The following is an 18,386-nucleotide window of genomic DNA, read 5'->3' as shown; positions in this document are numbered from 1 at the left end:
CAACTGTGGCATCCACGAAATAAATATCCGTGAAAGTCCTATACGATATGTGGGTTTCGTAAATCCCAATCATTCGTGCAATAAGATCTAGGTCTTTTCTCCGCCGTTGCCAGCATGTTGTATCCACTATTCTATATTTTGGCACAAGTAAGGTACACAACTCAAAGCTTTGATTGAATATTGAAGCGACTTGTGGGGTATGATGACTAGTTTGTTTTCTGGCTTATAAACTATAAACTTCTTTGAAGATAATTGCAGTATGATAATAATAGGGTAGATATAAAATAATGTTTTAGTTATAGTTTATGCTGTTTATAATTTTTTATAAAATATGCATAGTTTTTAATGCTGTTTATAATTTTTTATAAAATATGCATAGTTTTTTAAATTAATAATAAAGTTTTGCTGATATAGTAATGTATGTAGTTTTTAGTATATAATATAGTATAGTAATGTATGTTGCTGTTGCTGTTGTAGGGTTTAACGCCATTTTTCAGCACAAGATAGGCTATACATGGCGGCCAGTATAAATGGTGGAGGAAGAACCCTGGAAAACTCAGGGAAGAACCACCGACCCACGAGAAGCTACTGGCAGGCTTTCCCACGTACCCACGCTAGCCGAGCCTTGGACTCGAACCCACGCAGACAGAGGTGAGATGGCAATGATCCGGAACGGTGAGCGCTTTAGACCACTCGGCCACTCGGGGCCCCAGTAATGTATGTAGTTTTTAGTATATAATATAGTAATGTATGTAGCGTATTTGTTATATCTCTATATCATGTATGCAAGTATGATTTGTGTTTCTCATTTTATTAAGAGTGTTTCATAAAGGGTGTACTTTGTAAACCAATCAAAGATTTTTCTCAATGTTTTGATAGTGTTTTCATAACTATCATTGACAGTTATAATGTTTAAGTTTATTAAAGACAGTTATTTTGTTCACGCGCATCTTTTAATTAGGTGTGGATTGTATCTTCTTCCCTGTCGGTCTGTCTTTCTGTCTGTCTTTCTGTCTGCCTGTTTGTCTACCTGTTCTTCTATTATCAATATAATATGAACCTACATGTCAATGACATCAGAGGTCATATAGTCACGTGATATCGAAATAAACAAATTTCCCATTGTACATAGAATTTGGACATATTAGCTATTAGAGACACATACTTGAAACTGTGGAATATGATTGGTGGGGTAGTCTTTAGACGTTAACAATTGTTAAAAAAATTAACGATGACTCTTGGGATGGGTCCAACATCTCGAATAGATTTTTAGCTTTGAAAAATCTAAATATTTGAAGAACTGAAATCTAACGGTTGTTTTGTGCAATCTTCAAGGCCAGTTGTAGATCATATGCATTGGGCTTTTGGGTTACGCAGTCTGGTCTTGCCCATGGATGGTACCTGTGGGAATTGAAAACTGTTGTGACCCTAAGTTAATAACCAGTAATTGTCTGAATGACACGTGACAGAACTAGACATACCAGTCTATCCAATACAGAGGGTGGATCATGGCCTTTAGGGTTGTGGACTTGCCCCTAAGTCATAACTTAGAAACCATTGAGATCCATACCTTGGAGGAAGGACAGGAGAAGAATTCAGACTAATTTCCAGTACAGAGGCTGAGGAAGGAGACTAACTCTTGGGTCATCATTTCAAGGGCACAGGGAAAAAATAGACATATGTCCAGCACAGACTCTAGGTTTGTCCTGGATCACAACGTCAAGACTGTTAAGATCTCCGTCCCAAGGCTTTAATAGGCACATATACAACCGCACACCCATCCATATTGAATGCTTTTTTTAAAAAAGCTACGTTACCTCTGCGTGTGTGATTTTGATTTTAAACATAGCTTTAACAATTGTTCAGTCATATCGCTACGATGTCTACAGTGTGGACGTTTATCGTGATGTCTAGCACTGGGGCATCGTGCCGCAGATATATAACATGATGTCCCACCCACTTACATTATACCGACACCAGGCCGACCAGTCCTAACAATAACCTCTTAAGTCTGAGCGCCAAGCGAATCAGCTGCAAGTACCATTTTTATAAATCTTTGGTCTGACTTGACCAAGATTCGAACCAGCGACCTCTCGTATCCGAGGCTGACACTCTAACGACTGGGCCACCGGAAACGTCATAAAGCTACGTTAAAAATCCAAATCAAACATACATACATACATACATACATACATACATACATACATACATACATTATGTGAACTATGGTCAGGTATCACAAACTCAAATATAGAAGAACTTGAGTTATGCCAGAGATATGCAGCGCGACGTATGCAAGCTTTCGATAAATATTCGCCTACGGAGGCAACGAGTAGTACCTTAGGACTCTGGTCAATGGAAGCATACATAGATAGGATGAAATTGCTCTTTTTCGACCGATTGTGTAAGGGCGATTGGACTTTTATCTGGAAAAAGATTTTCATTATGCGCCTATGTCAGTATCTGAACAACCCGCTAAAACAGACGGGATTTATACCTGATATTGACAAAATAACTAAGAAATATGGTATGGGAAGTGTTCTTTTAGACTATGCAGAAAGAGTACAAACTGAAGAAAAACTCATCTGGAATCGACATATTATTGATATTATCCAAAACCATGAAGAAACTACCTGGAGAGCAAATATGGAACTAAGGGATGATTTAATTCACTTCAGAAACATTCATTTGGACTTAAAACCAAGTAATATATGGTTTCTTGGGCGTAAATTTCCATCCATGTTATGGCCTCTCTCTGAAGTAATGAAACTATATATCATGCCTGTTGGTAAAGTTATGGTATGCAAACTCTGTGGAAAAGAGACTGACGACAGAGCGAAACATCTTATTTTAGGCTGCGAAATGCTGCTTGAGGAACGAAACGTTTTCTTTGAGAGAGTGATTGACTCTTTAGAAGTGAGAGACGGGGTTAACTTATTCAATCAAGAAGACGATATATTGTTGGAGACACTTCTTGGAAGCAGGGTTGACCGCATGTCGTCTATTGACGATGACGTATCAGATAGGCTCATGTTGGTGACCGCAAACAGCATAGCTTCATTCTACAATAAAATGTGTGCCCTACTATCAACTAACATGCCCTAACATGATATTAAAAGTAAGTAGTAAATTAACATTAAATATAAACAATTAAAGGCCAAAGTCTTCTTGTCAAATCCGCAAATTTTGTTGTATGACAGCTGTTTGTGTGTGTGTTTATGTATTTGTTTATGTATTTGTTTATGTTTATTTCCAAGGTTTTCTGTATTTATATATCTCATTTTGTAAATGCATTAGTTGACGATGTATATATCATGCTTGCGTTCTCGTCTATGATGTGTCTCATAATCCTATGATATGTATAATATGTATCTTAGCAACCTGATATACTCTTTGTTGAAGAGGTAACTAAGTCATTTAGACAGTCAGTCATAGATAAATGCATGCACGCACGCATACGCGCAAACAAGTATATATATGCATAAATACATATGAAGAAAAAAAAACTACATATAGAATTACACTGTTAAAAGTTTTTCATTTCATTTTCGTTACTATCTCGAACTTAATGTTAAGCACATAACACTATAGACGTATTAACTTTTCGAAATATTATCATCATCAAGCAAATGTTAAAAGATTAGTGCCTTGCTCCGCCAAATGACTGCAGATTTGCATAATTGCAGGCATTGAGATATTTCGTTTTGTCAATACGGTAGCTGACACAGTATTACTATTGTATTTTTGTCAATTTTCTGTTTTATTTTATGATCTTGTATTATCATGAATTTATTTATTCTGATGTAATCTCTTTTTAAAGAGGAAATAAAGTCAGTCAGTCAGTCAGTCAGTCATACGTACATACATACATACATACATACATACATACATACATACTGTACCTAAACAACATAATTCACAAGTTAATTCCATAAAGCGTTCAGATGACATTCGTATAAACAATACTGCTATATCGAGGCTGCACTTCGACGTAGTTAATCTCTGCTAAAAATATTTCAATTTTATTTATACTCCAAAGGACATCAGTACTTCTTTTGTAAAAGAAATTAACACAAGTTGTTGTACGACCTGATTGTTTCGACGTTTATGGATACAGTAAACTTCTAATATGTATAGATAATACGATATATTTACTGTACAGTTTCTGGCAATGTAGTTAAGAAACATTAGAATGGATAAATCATTTAACTGTGTACCCCAATGACAAACGCATGTAACTTTTAACATCGATGAAATTCGGTAAAGATGCCGTGTACACTATCTTGAGCAAACCCTTTCAACTGTTACTCTTACCTTGTGTGGATTTTTAAAAATTGTGTTTTTATTTTTTTAAGTCTGAACTTAATTTCATATTTAATATGTTCGTGATCACGGGGCCTAAAAAGCATGTTTTACCGTACTACGTAATTCATGTATTGAATTAATACTAAAACAATAAGTGGGATCCTTTATAAAGACGGTTCATGATAAGCCCACATAGCTTGAATGGAAGAAAAACAGGAACATGAATCTCGAATAAAAATGTCGCGCCTTTTTTTCTTCCTTTTTTTTGAGTCAAATGTGTACATGAAGAAGGGATATTTCATCTCAAAGCTGTACTATGTAGCAATCGTGTATGTCTTCACTTCTTGCTTGCTTGTTTTTGTGTCATACCTGCCAAGACATCCATAAATATAAATGGCCTGTAATTGAGTGACCACCTTCTGAACATAGCGACTAACATGATAGATTATTTATCCCTACAGAAGCACGTGACTTATTTACATCAGCAAACAGTACTATATTTAACCGCGCTATTTATGCCGTGCAACATAAATTAATTTCGATACTCACAAAAGAGCATTCTGTATTGATACCTGCGACATTTGTCATTTATACACCACAGGTAAGTAAGACTTTTATATCATTTATGCATGGATTTCCAAACGAACTTTATAACTTTCTTCGTTGTCCGCTATGATTTTTAAATTATTTATTTATTTATTTATTATTTATTTACTTATTTACTTATGTATTTGATTATTTTTTTAACATTAAAAGATATTGCAAATAAATAATGTACACATATTTCTGGAAACGTAACTGGCATTCATGATATAAACTAAAGTAATCAATAATAGAAGAAAATTGGGGGTGGGGGTTTCAGCGTTGGATGAATAAATGTTACATCCGTTTGCTTGAATGTCAAATTTTATGTTTTTCCATACATTGCGCACAATGACAAATCCAACTACATGTGCACTAATGTCCGAATATACTAAGTAAACTAGAAAGGTCACGAGATGCAATCATACTTGATATGTACATTTTCCAAATTGCATTCTGAAAAAAAGTTAATTTAGGTAAAAAATTTGGTCTGTATATAAAGTATTTACAATACATTTGTGTGTATATTTGTATGGTTGTTTTGGTTATTTGTGTGTGTGTGGTTGTTTTGGTTATTTGTGTGTGTATATTTGTATCGTTGTTTTGGTTATTTGTGTGTGTGTGGTTGTTTTGGTTATTTGTGTGTGTATATTTGTATGGTTGTTTTGGTTCTTTGTGTGTGTGTATATTTGTATGGTTGTTTTGGTTCTTTGTGTGTGTGTGTATTTGTATGGTTGTTTTGGTTATTTGTGTGTGTATATTTGTATCGTTGTTTTGGTTATTTGTGTGTGTATATTTGTATGGTTGTTTTGGTTATTTGTGTGTGTATATTTGTATCGTTGTTTTGGTTATTTGTGTGTGTATAGTTGTTTTGGTTCTTTGTGTGTGTGTGGTCGTTTTGGTTATTTGTGTGTGTATATTTGTATGGTTGATTTGGTTCTTTGTGTGTGTGTATATTTGTATCTTTGTTTTGGTTATTTGTGTGTGTGTGGTTGTTTTGGTTATTTGTGTGTGTATATTTGTATGGTTGTTTTGGTTCTTTGTGTGTGTGTATATTTGTATGGTTGTTTTGGTTATTTGTGTGTGTATATTTGTATCGTTGTTTTGGTTATTTGTGTGTATATATTTGTATGGCTGTTTTGGTTCTTTGTGTGTGTATATTTGTATGGATGTTTTGGTTCTTTTTGTGTGTATATTTGTATGGTTGTTTTGGTTCTTTGTGTGTGCATACTTGTATAATTGTTTTGGTTATTTGTGTGTGTATATTGGTATGGTTGTTTTGGTTCTTTGTGTGTGCATACTTGTATAATTGTTTTGGTTATTTGTATGTGTATATTTGTATGGTTGTTTTGGTTCTTTGTGTGCGCATACTTGTATAATTGTTTTGTTTATTTGTGTGTATATATTTTATGAATGTTTGGTTATTTGCGTGTGTTTATTTGTATGAATGTTTTGGTTATTTGTGTGTGTGTATATTTGTATGAATGCTGGGGTTATTAGTGTGTGTATATTTGTATAAATGTTTTGGTTAGTTGTGTATGTATCTTTGTATGAATGTTGGGGTTATCTGCGTGTCCATTTGTATGGGTATTCGAGGTTGGGATTATTTGTTTTCGACTATTTGTATGAATGTACAGGGTTTAGGTTTATTGTGTGTATTGGTATGGGGATACGGGGGTTAGGGTTTTTTGCGAGTGTATTTATATGGGTGTAAAGTGGAGTTGGGTTTATTTACGTGTGTATTTGTATGTCGTACATGGATTTTAGTTATTCGCATGTGTATTTGCATAAATAAACGGGGAATGGGGTTTTGTGCGTGTGTATTTGTATAAATAAACGGGGAATGTGGTTTTGTGCGTGTGTATTTGTATGGGAATACGGGTTTTGTGCGTGTGTATTTGTATGGGCATACGGGTTTTGTGCGTTTGTATTTGTATGGGCATACGGGTTTTGTGTGTGTGCATACATACATACATACACACACGCACGCACGCACGCACACACACACACACATACATACATACATACATACATACATACATACATACATACATACATACATAAATGCATACATTAAATTATTCAAAAACCTTTCAAAATACTGTCAACGTTTATTATCTGGTCTATAGCAAGAGAAATGGTAAAAATAAGCTAGCTTATTATCCTATTTTTTGGGATCTTGGGAAATAGTTACGAAACGAATTTGAAAGATGTTCGGATGCCTTGGTCGTTACATGTTTCCTTTGCATAACGTTTAACGTTATTTATGACGTAATACGTTGGCATTACACGTGTCACATATTTGAAAACTACGATACGTATATATCAAAATGAACAATACTGTGGTCATTTGACTAAGTTGTTTAAGACGAAATTTTGCAATTTAAAGTTGAACAAATTTGAAGTAGGTTTTATTAGTGAAACATGAACAATTCTTTACATCTGAAGTACTGTTAATATACTAAAAGCCGTTCAATAAATAGCAAATAACATTTCAGATAAACTTCATCTTGCCTCCACACTACAATCCATGCAAAACGTAATAATGCATCATCGAAAAATGGACGCGGTGAGTAACCATCTAACAACATGTCATTGCTTTAATTCCAGCCAGCTAAATTAGAATGGTAAAATCGCATCGTATCAGGAAAAGCGTTGACTCAAATCCTCGTGAAGCGAAGCCATATCTAAAGACTGCCTAAAATTACATTTTCAATATTTATACTTCTAGTAATCTTTTTTTTTTTTTTCTTCAGGTTACCATGAACAAATTCGTCGTCCTTCTGTCTCTCCTTGTTTTCGTATTCGTGCTTAAAGTCCATTCACAAAGTAAGTTAGTGATAATTTTCCTTACCGCATGTGTTATTATATTGCTTCTGTTGTGCTTCGTCTGCTTAGTTTTACTCAGTGTACACACACGTTGCAGCGAACAATGAAAGGAATAACACAAAACTACACACAGACAGAATACACATACGCAAGCCCGAATCCATTTTGCAAATAATTTCTAACTTTCTTGTAGAAAATTACATGTTACGATAACATGTTCAGCAGAGTATTTTAGTACTGTAACAAACAATTAAAAGTGCTTATGACAAAAAAGTTTTAACGAATTTTAAAGGATTCTTAAGCTCGGCATAGAGAAGAAAAAAAGTCATTTAGTTGTGCTGATGTTGATGAATTTGAAAGAATTAAATTGTGCTGACGTTGATGAATTTGAAAGAATTAAATTGTGCTGACTTTGATGAATTTGAAAGAATTCAGTTGTGCTGACGTTGATGAATTTGAAAGAATTCAATTGTGCTGACGTTGATGAATTTGAAAGAATTCAATTGTGCTGACGTTGATGAATTTGAAAGAATTAGTGTTGAATTGACAAGGACGGACACCTGCAAGTTTAGGATAGTTTTAAGTTTTGTTACCCGACTATTTCAAACACCTAAATATTTCTCAAAGTATATATACTTCTTTTTGTCTTATCGTGTAGTCTTTAAAATAGATATTGTCACGATATCAACTAATATATGTAGATCATCACATCCTGTTATTTTCTGCAAAATGATGACATGTCTTGCCGGCTTCTTGTTCATAATGAAATTTGTAATATAAATGGTTAACCAAAAATAAGCAGGTCTCGCTGCTTTAAGTTTGGCAGGTGCATGATTTATGTCGTGGACTTGGATATTTCTCAATCTTACATTATAACACATTTCGTCTGTTCATTCTAGATATACAATAAAAAAAACTACCATCTTCGGAAACTTCTGGCAAGTGATAAACTGAGGCTACAAAATAACGGTTTATTTAAACAATACTTTTGTGTAAGAGACGCTGAACAAGGGTTTGTTTAAGTAAATGCATTACTAAAAACAGGTGACCATATCAGCCGGTTTTATTGCAGTATTTAATTAATGGTGCATTCCCACAAAAGATTAGCTCAAAAGTCAACAATAGTTCTTGAATACCCGCGATATGAAAGTGGTCGCTTCTAAAATTTTGAATATGCGCACTTGTCTAGAAGTTGCGTGTGGCCATTTTTGTGTAAGGCTAGGTAATTCTCAAGGCGTCGTTCTTTTTAATTTCTGCCACCGTCGCCAAACTACGATTATGCCAGTGATTATTAAAGGTTTCTCTTTTAATAAATTTATTGTTTCGTTTGTACAATTCCTTTTTAATACCTACATCATAAATAGATGAATGAACGCAATTTTCAACGGATGAAACACGTAGAAATGAGAACGTAAAATTTGTTTTTCCTTAAAATAAAAAAAATATTGTGTTTTGTATGATAATACAGAATGATAAACCTAAACAAAAGAAAGCATATCAGAACAAAATCTGTGTTCTGTTCATTGTGGTTCTACATTACAAGAAAACGGAGTGATACGGATGAAAAAGTTTATACGGTGTCTACTGGGTAACCAGTTTCCGGTTAGATGGTGTTTAGTTCTCTTAATTTGTACCATGTTACTATAAATATTCAGTTTAATATTTTTTGATCATTTCACAAAAGCCATGAGTGGCGTTAAAATTGTCAATGTATACTTCATATGTTTTGGTATGGGTTTCTTTATTCAGACGTAAGAAGGATAATATTGTAACCAATATAATACACTATGATTAAAATAATCTTAAAGAAAAAATAAACAGCAAAACAAGGGGGGCTTCAGTATAGACAGAAAAACGAAATATACCATCAACTGTCGAAAGTAGAAGGCTCACACAAGGGGAGTCAAGTAACTTTAAACAACCAAAATTAACAAGACAAAATGGGCGTTCGTAGGTACATTATAAAATCAACGTACCATCAGCTACCACAAGTAAAAGGGTGTTGTTATTCAAATCGCAAGCTATAAAACAGGTTCAAGATTATGGGGGGGGGGGTGATAGATAATCCTACACATTTTTTCTTCTCTCTGCGAAAGCCAGTTCCAATTACTGAGGAAAAAAATTGTGTCTGATCACAAAGATAAGCACGTTATATTTATTGTCACCAGATATCATATATCCCTCTGACTGAAGATGTTTCTACATTCTAAGCCACCTTTTTGCAGAACTTTGACAGGAAAAAATAGAAATTCAAACTGATTTATGCTCTTTGGTGTCTTTTCTCTTTGAATGACACGTAATGCTAAAAGAGACCTCTTTACTCCTGACGATAATAGTTTCCCTCGTTCTTTAATATTCAGCCCAAACTATTGATTAAATAAGAATTAGTGTTGATGAATGTGCCAATGCAGTAATCCCAAACCATTTGCAGTTGAGATAATTAATATAAAGTAGTATAAATACCATAAATAACACACTACATTGACAATTAATATAAAGGTATAACAAAAACCATGTAATCTCACATTACAGTGACAATTAATATAAACGTATTATAAAATAAACATGTAATCTTGACACACTACAGTGACAATTAATATAAACGTATTATAAAATAAACATGTAATCTTGACACACTACAGTGACAATTAATATAAACGTATTATAAAATAAACATGTAATCTTGACACACTACAGTGACAATTAATATAAACGTATTATAAAATAAACATGTAATCTTGACACACTACAGTGACAATTAATATAAACGTATTATAAAATAAACATGTAATCTCGACACACTACAGTGACAATTAATATAAACGTATTATAAAATAAACATGTAATCTCGACACACTACAGTGACAATTAATATAAACGTACTATACAATATACATGCAATCTCGACACACTACAGTGACAATTAATATAAACGTACTATACAATATACATGCAATCTCGACACACTACAGTGACAATTAATATAAAGGTATTATAAATAGCATGTAGCCTCAAAACATTACAGTGGTTCTTCGCCATAACACTTCTCATTATACCACTGCTCCTCATAAAATGTGAATACGGATCGCATTATGTAAAAAAAATAATTTGATATTGATAATTATTTGACTTTGACTTCTTGGCTCGTGAGAATAAACTATAACATAATTTCACATCATTACATCTCTACTTTTGTTATCTTTTGTTTGCTCTTTTTTCGCGTTATTAGTATAAAGTTTTGTTGGAATGACCATCCTTGCAAGGCTTGCTCCTTTATAACGCAGGTCACAGGGTACATATGCGTTATAAGGAGGACGTAATGTATACACACCATGCAACCTCTTTCCCCTCTTGGGACTATTCGTGTTTTACTTGTGTATACCACAAAACCAACTCTCGTGGGAAGTTCAGGTTGATTTTGATGATTATTACATTCAAATTTTAAATATAATTGTTTTGTTCCGAAATAACAGTAAGAAGCAAAACAAGAATCATGAAATTTAAATATTTCATTTGACAATAGAACAATTTTGCATATTTTAGGTTTCACAGATTGTATGCACAATATCCTTTTCTCATGGTGGTTTAGTTTCGTGTTATATTGGACACAGCGCTTTATACCGATATTATATTAGACATAAGCGTTTCATACCGATGCTGTATTTGAGACAATCCTTCATACCAATGTTATATTAGACGCAAGCCTTGTTATACCAATGTTATATTGGACATAAACCTTCAGACCGATGTTATATTGGACACAAGCGTTTTATACAGATGTTATACTGGACACAAGCTTTCATGCCGATGTTATATTTAGCACGAGCCTTTCATAACAATATTATATTGGACATACACATTCATACTAATGTTATACTGGACACAAGCGTTTCATACGATGTTATATTGGACAGAAGCCTTTCATGCAGATGTTATATCTGGCACGAGCCTTTCATACCAATATTTTTGGACACAAACGTTTTATACAGATTGTTTACTGAACACAAGCGTTTCATACGATGTTATATTGGACACAAGCATTTCATGCCAATGTTATATTGGACACAAGCCTTTCATGCCAATGTTATATTGGACACAAGCCTTTCATGCCAATGTTATATTTGATACGAACATTTCATACCTTTATTATATTGGACACGAGCCTTTCATACCGATGTTATATCTGGCACGAGCCTTTCATACCAATATTTTTTGGACACAAGCGTTTTATACAGATTTTATACTGAACACAAGCGTTTCATACGATGTTTTATTGGACACAAGCATTTCATACCAATGTTATATTTGACACGAACCTTTCATGCCAATATTATACTGGACACAAGCGTTTCATATCCATGTTATATTTGACACAAGCCGTTCATGCCAATGTTATATTTGACACAAGCGTTTCATACCAATGTTATATTTGACACGAGCCTTTCATACCAATCTTATACTGGACACAAGCCTTTAATGCCAATGTTATATTGGACACAAGCCTTTCATGCCAATGTTATATTTGACACAAGCGTTTCATACCAATGTTATATTTGACACGAGCCTTTCATACCAATGTTGTATTGGACACAAGCCTTTCATACCAATGTATATTTGACATAAGCCTTTCATGGCAATGTCATATTGGACACAAGCATTTCATACCAATGCTATATTGGACACAAGCCTTTCATGCCAATGTTATATTTTACACAAGCCTTTCATACCAATGTTATATCGGATACAATCCTTTCATGCCAATATTATATTTGCCACGAGCATTTCATAACATTATTATATTGGACAAGAGCCTTTCATACCGAATGTATATCTGGCACGAGCCTTTCATAGCAATATTTTTTGGACACAAGCGTTTTATACAGATTTTATACTGAACACAAGCGTTTCATACGATGTTATATTGGACACAAATATTTCATACCAATGTTATATAGGACACAAGCCTTTCATACCAATATTATACTGGACACACGCGTTTCATATCCATGTTATATTTCACACAAGCCTTTCATGACAATGGTATATTGGACACAAGCCTTTCATACCGATACCTCGATGATATATCATGAATATATATTTCAAGTATTTATTAAGGATCCAGAGCTTCGTAAATTTCAAGGGGATGAGGGGTGGAGGACTCACCAAAATATGTCAATGGAATTGAGCCTAATAAAACCTTTCAATTTAAGCAAATAAGGAAACACATTGAATATTTGTTATTCTAGAGTAGAAATAATACAATAGACAATTAGGGTCATGCTAACCAGCGAAGGTATTTTGTAGACTGGTGGTACTGTACCATTTCACGACAGAGTAATACCAACTGAAAATGGGGGTGGGGTGATTTGCATTTTTAACGTAGCTTTGACAATTTTTCAGTCATATCGCTACGATGTCTGCAGTTTATAGTGATGTCTAGCACTGATCATCATGCGGAGCACCTAGCGAGGCAGCTGTTAACACAGGTTTTCGACGTGATCTTGATGTTGAGAAAAAAAAAACAATAATGTGAAGGGGAAAAAATCATACATAGTGACAAAAATACCTTAGATTGCCCCCATGACCCGTTCTGATATAGGACCCTCTCTATCATAATATATAAGAGAGAAGGTTTGTAACTTCCAAATACTTGGTTCCACCCATGACCATCGATTTCCTTCTGCTATTTCCCTCCTGAAAGGCACACGGCCATACTCTATGGCTTGTTTTAGTCCTGAGAGTTTTTGCGATTCATCAAGCCATCATTAACTTGTCCGCGTTGTACCAAACTGATGTTACGGGCTTCAAAACGTGCGATTTTTGCGAATTTTGCCTGCTGGGATAACACCGTGCTCAGGTGACAACCGGTGAAAAGAGCTACATATACCATGTTTGCGACTCTACGATACATCCCTTCTTTAATTACCGAACAGTGGTAGATGCAAAAGTAAGTTTTTACTTACCATTAACTCGATTCAACTTTAGGAATCCTGTTGAATTCGTCAACGGCGAAATATGATTGGCTCAAAAGGCAGTACCATAATCACAGCATATTTGAATTAATCAGAGTATACATTAAAGTATAACCTTTTGAGCCAATCATATTTTGCCGCCATTGACGTGTGTGCCCCATAATGTACATGTTTTGAAAATGAGATGAGAGTCGCTTGTATGCAGTGTATGTGTAGTGAAGACGACAATGTCTAATTTTTCCATGGAACAGGATTCCTAAAGTTGAATCGAGTTAATGGTAAGTAAACACCTACCACTGTTTTGTAATTAAAGAAGGGATGTATTGTAGAGTCGCAAACATGGTATATGTAGCTCTTTTCACCGGTTATCACATGAGCATTGCGTTGTCCCAGCAGACAAACTTCGCGAAAATCGCACGTTTCGGAGACCGTAACATCAGTTTGGCACAACGTAGAATAGTCAATATGATTTGATGAATAGAAAAATATCTCATGAGTAAAACAAGCCATAGAGTATTGTCGTGTGCCTTTAAAGAGGGAAAAGGCAGAAAGAAATCGAGGGCCGTGGGTGGAACCAAATATTTGGAAAGTTACAAACCTTCTCTCTTATATAGTATAATATAGAGGGTCCTATATCAGAAGGGGTCATGGGAGTAATCGGATGTATTTTTGTCACTCTGTATGATTTTTGTTCCTTCATATTACTGTTTTTTGTTTTTTTTTTAAATTCTCAACATCAAGCTTGCGTCGAGCACCTGTGGCTGTTTATTTCATTTTTATAAGTCCCGCATCCGAGCGCTCTAACCACTAGGCCACCGGAGCGGTCTCCGACTGAGAAATAAGTGAAGTTACATGTAGAATATGAGGTAGCCAACTTGTCATAAACGCAAAACAACTAAAAGATCAACATGACGGAAACATTTTTTTTAAAGTAAAGGATAATATCAAATGTCAACTCTGTAAATTGTACTTTTGCGGAACGATATATCAAGGACATAATGCAAACGCTCGCGCCGACCAATTGTTTGTAAACATGCGAGTAGGAAACTGTGACAGAATAACTGCCATGTAGTATTTTTAGTAACAATAGATCAAATTCATCATATTATGACACAGCCGGGTTCCCAATAGGACACAAAGGTAAATAAGAGCAGGAAACGCGTTCCAGTTATGTCCTTACAAAACTTTTACGCGGTCGAGTTTGTAAAGGTCAGAAATGACTGAGTGAAGCTTGACAACATTCCTTTTTGTGGATGGATTTGGCAGAGTTTTTATCTTGCAGCCTACAGATTTGCATCCACGCCCAAAAGAAGCGTTGTCATTTTTGCATTTTTTTCTAACTGATGTATTTTATTAATCAGACAATCTGGAGTGTTTCATCCACGTGAGCAAAAAGAAATTACTGTCGTGGATAGGTTCACATGACAATCGATCGACATACTCTTTTCTTTAGCCGATGAAATTAATTGCCCCCACCCCACCCCTTCGCGTTATGGCATTAGGTCTCAGAGAAAAAATGAAACGAGAGACAATCTTTGTTGCAAAAAAAAAAAACTAGCAGATATGGTGGGGGTGGATGCCATTTTTCAAGAAAAAAAATAGTATACCTTTATAAGACAGTAACATGTGAAACAACAACTTCAACGAGAATTTTTTTTAAATGTTCTTACTGAGGGATGCCTGGTAGAAAGCATGTGATTAAATTCAGACTTTTGCAAGAATTCAACAGACTTATGCCGTACAAACGATTGGCTTTATTTCAAGCAACACAAATATTCAATTTTTCCGAGAAAACGATGAACTGATGAGTATTTCTTCTGCTTGATATAGTAGTCGTATCAGAGAGTGTGTGGCTTGCATCGGACAGTGTGTGACTTGCATCGGACAGTGTGTGACTTGCATCGGACAATGTGTGATTTGCATCGGACAGTGTGTGACTTGCATCGGACAATGTGTGACTTGCATTGGACAGTGTGTGGCTTGCATTGGACAATGTGTGACTTGCATCGGACAGTGTGTGACTTGCATCAGATTGTGTGTGATTTGCATCGGACATTGTGTGACTGTAGAAGAAACAATTCAGTTTCCGTAGCCTCAAAAGATTGCTTCCATTGGTGTTAGTGATCAAATCAATGTGACGTCAATAACTTTATTAAGACATAACAGTAATGTCGGACTTTGATGCATTTTGAAATGGCTACTACAGTCAAACCTGTTTTAAAAAGTCACCTATGGGGAAAAGACTAACCTGGCCTCTTAATACAGGTGACCTCTGAATGGAAGTTCAGCTACTTAACTTGGTCTTTGTGTGATTTAGATTTGTAACATAGCTTTTATAATTTTAGTCATATCGCTACGATGTCTGCAGTGTGGCAGTTTATAGCACTGGGGCATCATGCCGCAGACATCGAATATCATGTCCCACGCAGTCATACTATCCTGACACAAGGCCGACCAGTCCTAACACTAACCGCTTAATGCTGAGCGCCAAGCGAGGCAACTGTTAGTACCATTTTTGTAAGTCTTTGGTATGACTCGGCCAGGGATCGAACCCACGGCCTCCCGCATTCGAGGCGGACGCTCTAACCACTAGGCCACCGGAGCGGTTTAGTAGTATTAGTAGTATTAGTAATAGTAGTAGTAGTAGAAGTATCATCATTATTGTTTTTGTTGTTCTTAATATTCTAAAATAAAACTAGTCTATATTCCTAACAATTTTAGAACTTTATTAAAAATATAATTTTTTTTTAAAAATTGTCATTTTACATGTAACTTGCATAAATTACCTTTTCAAACAATTCAGGGCATATCATTCAGAAATTCTGTGAAGAACGTTTCAGAGATTTCTTCACATTTTCGCTCTTTCTATTTTTCAAATGGTACCTTTTAATTTAATATACTAGAAGTAGTAATGATCTAATAATTGTTGACATTTTTGTCTAATAATAGATAGTTAATGAACACCTGTCATGTACATGATGAATATCTGTCCTTTCTTCTCTTATTATAATGCATTTCGGGCTTACATATTTGTGCAGACTTTTCCGCACTGTTATAATGCTTGACCAAACTAAGTGTAACAAATATGTTTGTTTTCGTGTCATGGTAGCATGGTAGTAGCCACGAAAATTCATCATTATTTTATCTATTTTAGATGCAGGCGGGATTCCAGTTTCTCTTCCAGGTCAGGGTCCATTCGATCCGAGCTTTGGTCGGGGCATGTCGCAACAAATGCCTTCAAGAGGAATGTTCCAGTTTAATCTGGACGATCTAATGCGATATTACTTTTTTAAAGAAATTTTGTTTAATTAGAGCTGTCCCCGTTCAAAGAAGATGTCAGATTTGAATACGCACGTTTTCGGTATTCGAACTTCTCAAAAAATGCAAATCAAACTGGCATCATTGAACACTTGTATTTACTAATGATCCCATGGAAATACGAATAACGGATGACGGCATGCCATAAGTGGGACCTATCAAGATCGTAAAATGATGTCAACGTCGTAAACAGTGCACTAACATGCTGTGATTGTATTATTTTCTTTAATGTATGCACCAAACTATCTATTTCTTTTTCTTCTGTAACAAGCAAGCCTTTATTTCAAGCATCCCGTAATAATAATAATAATAATAATAATAATAATAATAATAATAATAATTATTATTATTATTATTATTATTATTATTATTACTATTGAGGTCTCCCCACATCTTTCAAATTTTGTATTTCGTAGTTTTTAATTTTTGTACATATCTTCGAAAAATTAAAGTATTAAATTAAAGTCATATAATATTTTCTATTTGTTTTTTCCTTCTCATTTATACTATGAACTTCTGTGAGTATTTCCTGTGTTCTAATAAACAATTACAGTAGTTCGTCAACCGTATATGATACCTTTGAATCATTACCAAGATGTACATATGCACGCACGCACAGAATACACCAATACAAACTTACAAATTGTAAGTCAGTACACTGATAAATTGTACATTAGTTGAGGATTTATGAGATCTATGAGTAATAACATTTGAAACACCTCCAGGCCGATGTCATATAATCAACACAAGAAACTACTCACCCACCCCGCATCTTATATAACCAGCACAAGAAACGCCTACCTCCGCCATGTTGTAAAGCCAGCACAATAAACATCATGAAAAAAATATAGACAAGACAACCATAGATGGATGTACCTGACACGATTTTAATGTACTATAATGCAACATAGACCAAATAATACATGTCTATGCAATCACAGACTGCAAGTTCATATCATTAAATAAATTGTCACTACCATTGCGACCATGAAGCACTTGAAAATCCCGAAACTAATTTTTTCAAACTTTCTTCTCAGAATGAGATTTTACATCAACTTTCTTTTGACAGATTTTAACAATAGTTGAATTCTTACAATGGTAGAGACAGGTTTTGACAATAGCTGACTTATTACAAAGGTAGAGATACGTTCTGACAATAGCTGACTTCTTACAAAGATACATTCTGACAATAGCTGACTTATTACAAAGGTAGAGATACGTTCTGACAATAGCCGACTTCTTACAAAGGTACGTTCTGACAATAGTTGACTTATTACAAAGGTAGAGATACGTTCTGACAATAGCTGACTTCTTACAAAGGTACGTTCTGACAATAGCTGACTTCTTACAAAGGTAGAGATACGTACAGACAATAGTTGG

The 18,386-nt window shown here is 34.7% G+C and overlaps 1 long non-coding RNA gene across 1 annotated transcript; it reads left to right on the top strand.

Moving 5' to 3' along the window:
* Positions 1-4,859: 4,859 nt before the first annotated feature.
* On the top strand, positions 4,860-17,293 carry LOC149779649 (uncharacterized). Its single transcript, XR_016415417.1, has 3 exons — positions 4,860-4,906; positions 7,644-7,716; positions 16,843-17,293. It is a non-coding gene; the product is annotated as an uncharacterized LOC149779649 (long non-coding RNA).
* Positions 17,294-18,386: the final 1,093 nt, after the last annotated feature.

This window comes from Sinohyriopsis cumingii, chromosome 17 (genome assembly GCF_028554795.1).
Source record: "Sinohyriopsis cumingii isolate HCF-2022 chromosome 17, ASM2855479v2, whole genome shotgun sequence".
Taxonomy (NCBI): domain Eukaryota; kingdom Metazoa; phylum Mollusca; class Bivalvia; order Unionida; family Unionidae; genus Sinohyriopsis; species Sinohyriopsis cumingii.
Note: the sequence above shows the minus strand (reverse complement) of the source record. Positions and strands in the feature narration are given on the sequence as shown.